The sequence below is a fragment of the Schistocerca gregaria genome, unplaced genomic scaffold, assembly GCF_023897955.1.
Source record: "Schistocerca gregaria isolate iqSchGreg1 unplaced genomic scaffold, iqSchGreg1.2 ptg000156l, whole genome shotgun sequence".
Taxonomy (NCBI): domain Eukaryota; kingdom Metazoa; phylum Arthropoda; class Insecta; order Orthoptera; family Acrididae; genus Schistocerca; species Schistocerca gregaria.
In genome coordinates, this window is record NW_026061720.1 from 3,671,888 (window position 1) to 3,676,897 (window position 5,010).

The following is a 5,010-nucleotide window of genomic DNA, read 5'->3' on the forward strand; positions in this document are numbered from 1 at the left end:
GTCTTAGGTATCACGGCTTAACGTCATTGAAGCCTAGAGAGTGGACAACACGTTCGTCTTACTCAGAGCGGTGTCCGAATTCTACTTTCGACGTTATGCGTGCCACTCTTAATGTGGCCAACTACGATTCGATACAGAATGCACGAAACCTGAAAGACACCCTCACTGATACATAGAGAGTAGTGTTTGTCTGCGGAATAATGGGAGTGTAAGGGTCTGTGACGTTGATGAGGCTGTATGTAGCACTATTAGTCAACGAGGGGTGGGCGTAGCTCAGATGGTAGAGCGCTCGCTTATTGTGCGAGAGGTACTGGGATCGATACCCAGCGCCTCCAGAATTTTTAACACTCCTACATGCGCACCTTGCCATGCAAGAGGAATAATTCCCAACCAGCAGAGGTGTCTAGGCAGATACAAGCGAACGATTAGCATCCACAATTGGCAAGCGTTCTTTTATTCGTGCGCAGGAAGCACCCACCTCGCACACCTACACTTAACTTAGAAACAGTACAAATGTTCCCATAAGATTCTCAAGCCTACGTCGGAAAGATCTGCCTTGCGCCGAGTTCACGTAAATCCCACTGCACGTTCCCATTCTTTGCGTGCAGTCGGCTGCTACTGGCGTTGCTGGTTGTGACTGCTGATAACAGATGCCGTAGCAATCACTTCATGGAGTGAGTTGAATGTTTTGCGATAGTCTGTCTCTGACAAGCAAGCACAGGTGATATAGGTGCGAACACAGGAAGCTTGCAGCCCCTCGCTGCCTGCAGACACAGAGCAGCCACACTAGGAGAGCGGCCTAAGCCGTAGGCGAAATGTGCTCATTCGCTTTGGCGCGACGTCGAACTATAAGTAAGGCTGTCACTAGCGTGAGCGTCGTGTAAAGTCGGAAAAGTCGGCTGCATGGGTGATTGCCAAGTTTGGGGAGCGTTTCGCAGTATGATCAGTGCAATGGAGACGCGGAAACTGGTTGTGTCCCAGTGTTTTGCAGTTGGACGACAAGAGTTTTACACAGTAGCAAAGAGCGAGGCACTGAGTTGGCATGAACAATGGAGAGCACAATGGGGCTCGAGATGTGCTTGTTACCTCAGGTGCTGTGTGATTGTCGACAAGGAGTGAAATGGACCAATTTGTGACCGCCCTTTCCATTTAAGACGTGAAAAACAGACGGAATTTGCATTCGTAATACCAGAGTATCGAAACTACTTGGAACTCTTGTGTATATGAACGTGTCCGCGCCTTTGTACTCTGGTACCTTCGCCGCTACAAACCAACCAACCAACGTGTCCGTGCACATCAGAGTCCCAAAGAATGGAGAATAGCCAGTCTTGGTCGTGTGTGCAGCCGTAGCTCAGTTGGCAGATCGTTCGCTTAGTGTGTGAAAGGTCTCGGGTTCGAGCTCCGGCTCCTCCATGTTTTGTGGTCAGTGCATGGTAAGTGTTGGTCGCGGCGAACATAAAGGGACGCAAGAAGTTGCAAATTAGCGTCACAGACTGATATGATGTATACTGTTATAAGGAGAGCAAGATGTAAGTGTGGTGACCGGCTGTTATCGTGGTGTCATCGAGTGCAGATCTGTCTTAGGTATCATGGCTTAACGTCATTGAAGCCTAGAGAGTGGACAACACGTTCGTCTTACTCAGAGCGGTGTCCGAATTCTACTTTCGACGTTATGCGTGCCACTCTTAATGTGGCCAACTACGATTCGATACAGAATGCACGAAACCTGAAAGACACCCTCACTGATACATAGAGAGTAGTGTTTGTCTGCGGAATAATGGGAGTGTAAGGGTCTGTGACGTTGATGTGGCTGTATGTAGCACTATTAGTCAATGGGGGGGTGGGCGTAGCTCAGATGGTAGAGCGCTCGCTTAGTGTGCGAGAGGTACTGGGATCGATACCCAGCGCCTCCAGAATTTTTAACACTCCTACATGCGCACCTTGCCATGCAAGAGGAATAATTCCCAACCAGCAGAGGTGTCTAGGCAGATACAAGCGAACGATTAGCATCCACAATTGGCAAGCGTTCTTTTATTCGTGCGCAGGAAGCACCCACCTCGCACACCTACACTTAACAGTACAAATGTTCCCATAAGATTCTCAAGCCTACGTCGGAAAGATCTGCCTTGCGCCGAGTTCACGTAAATCCCACTGCACGTTCCCATTCTTTGCGTGCAGTCGGCTGCTACTGGCGTTGCTGGTTGTGACTGCTGATAACAGATGCCATAGCAATCACTTCATGGAGTGAGTTGAATGTTTTGCGATAGTCTGTCTCTGACAAGCAAGCACAGGTGATATAGGTGCGAACACAGGAAGCTTGCAGCCCCTCGCTGCCTGCAGACACAGAGCAGCCACACTAGGAGAGCGGCCTAAGCCGTAGGCGAAATGTGCTCATTCGCTTTGGCGCGACGTCGAACTATAAGTAAGGCTGTCACTAGCGTGAGCGTTGCGTGAGCGTCGTGTAAAGTCGGAAAAGTCGGCTGCATGGGTGATTGCCAAGTTTGGGGAGCGTTTCGCAGTATGATCAGTGCAATACACTAGATCGCGTGTTTTGTGTCCCAGTGTTTTGCAGTTTTACGACAAGAGTTTTACACAGTAGCAAAGAGCGAGGCACTGAGTTGGCATGAACAATGGAGAGCACAATGGGGCTCGAGATGTGCTTGTTACCTCAGGTGCTGTGTGATTGTCGACAAGGAGTGAAATGGACCAATTTGTGACCGCCCTTTCCATTTAAGACGTGAAAAACAGACGGAATTTGCATTCGTAATACCAGAGTATCGAAACTACTTGGAACTCTTGTGTATATGAACGTGTCCGCGCCTTTGTACTCTGGTACCTTCGCCGCTACAAACCAACCAACCAACGTGTCCGTGCACATCAGAGTCCCAAAGAATGGAGAATAGCCAGGCTTGGTCGTGTGTGCAGCCATAGCTCAGTTGGCAGATCGTTCGCTTAGCGTGTGAAAGGTCTCGGGTTCAAGCTCCGGCTCCTCCATGTTTTGTGGTCAGTGCATGGTAAGTGTTGGTCGCGGCGAACATAAAGGGACGCAAGAAGTTGCAAAACCAGCGTCACAGACTGATATGATGTATACTGTTATAAGGAGAGCAAGATGTAAGTGTGGTGACCGGCTGTTATCGTGGTGTCATCGAGTGCAGATCTGTCTTAGGTATCACGGCTTAACGTCATTGAAGCCTAGAGAGTGGACAACACGTTCGTCTTACTCAGAGCGGTGTCCGAATTCTACTTTCGACGTTATGCGTGCCACTCTTAATGTGGCCAACTACGATACGATACAGAATGCACGAAACCTGAAAGACACCCTCACTGATACATAGAGAGTAGTGTTTGTCTGCGGAATAATGGGAGTGTAAGGGTCTGTGACGTTGATGAGGCTGTATGTAGCACTATTAGTCAACGGGGGGTGGGCGGAGCTCAGATGGTAGAGCGCTCGCTTATTGTGCGAGAGGTACTGGGATCGATACCCAGCGCCTCCAGAATTTTTAACACTCCTACATGCGCACCTTGCCATGCAAGAGGAATAATTCCCAACCAGCAGAGGTGTCTAGGCAGATACAAGCGAACGATTAGCATCCACAATTGGCAAGCGTTCTTTTATTCGTGCGCAGGAAGCACCCACCTCGCACACCTACACTTAACTTAGAAACAGTACAAATGTTCCCATAAGATTCTCAAGCCTACGTCGGAAAGATCTGCCTTGCGCCGAGTTCACGTAAATCCCACTGCACGTTCCCATTCTTTGCGTGCAGTCGGCTGCTACTGGCGTTGCTGGTTGTGACTGCTGATAACAGATGCCGTAGCAATCACTTCATGGAGTGAGTTGAATGTTTTGCGATAGTCTGTCTCTGACAAGCAAGCACAGGTGATATAGGTGCGAACACAGGGAGCTTGCAGCCCCTCGCTGCCTGCAGACACAGAGCAGCCACACTAGGAGAGCGGCCTAAGCCGTAGGCGAAATGTGCTCATTCGCTTTGGCGCGACGTCGAACTATAAGTAAGGCTGTCACTAGCGTGAGCGTTGCGTGAGCGTCGTGTAAAGTCGGAAAAGTCGGCTGCATGGGTGATTGCCAAGTTTGGGGAGCGTTTCGCAGTATGATCAGTGCAATGGAGACGCGGAAACTGGTTGTGTCCCAGTGTTTTTGCAGTTGGACGACAAGAGTTTTACACAGTAGCAAAGAGCGAGGCACTGAGTTGGCATGAACAATGGAGAGCACAATGGGGCTCGAGATGTGCTTGTTACCTCAGGTGCTGTGTGATTGTCGACAAGGAGTGAAATGGACCAATTTGTGACCGCCCTTTCCATTTAAGACGTGAAAAACAGACGGAATTTGCATTCGTAATACCAGAGTATCGAAACTACTTGGAACTCTTGTGTATATGAACGTGTCCGCGCCTTTGTACTCTGGTACCTTCGCCGCTACAAACCAACCAACCAACGTGTCCGTGCACATCAGAGTCCCAAAGAATGGAGAATAGCCAGGCTTGGTCGTGTGTGCAGCCGTAGCTCAGTTGGCAGATCGTTCGCTTAGCGTGTGAAAGGTCTCGGGTTCAAGCTCCGGCTCCTCCATGTTTTGTGGTCAGTGCATGGTAAGTGTTGGTCGCGGCGAACATAAAGGGACGCAAGAAGTTGCAAAACCAGCGTCACAGACTGATATGATGTATACTGTTATAAGGAGAGCAAGATGTAAGTGTGGTGACCGGCTGTTATCGTGGTGTCATCGAGTGCAGATCTGTCTTAGGTATCACGGCTTAACGTCATTGAAGCCTAGAGAGTGGACAACACGTTCGTCTTACTCAGAGCGGTGTCCGAATTCTACTTTCGACGTTATGCGTGCCACTCTTAATGTGGCCAACTACGATACGATACAGAATGCACGAAACCTGAAAGACACCCTCACTGATACATAGAGAGTAGTGTTTGTCTGCGGAATAATGGGAGTGTAAGGGTCTGTGACGTTGATGAGGCTGTATGTAGCACTATTAGTCAACGGGG

The 5,010-nt window shown here is 49.4% G+C and overlaps 1 non-coding gene across 1 annotated transcript; it reads left to right on the top strand.

Moving 5' to 3' along the window:
* The first annotated feature begins 261 nt into the window (after window positions 1–261).
* Window positions 262–335, top strand: Trnan-auu (transfer RNA asparagine (anticodon AUU)). The gene has a single exon. It is a non-coding gene; the product is annotated as a tRNA-Asn (tRNA).
* The last annotated feature ends 4,675 nt before the right edge of the window (window positions 336–5,010 follow it).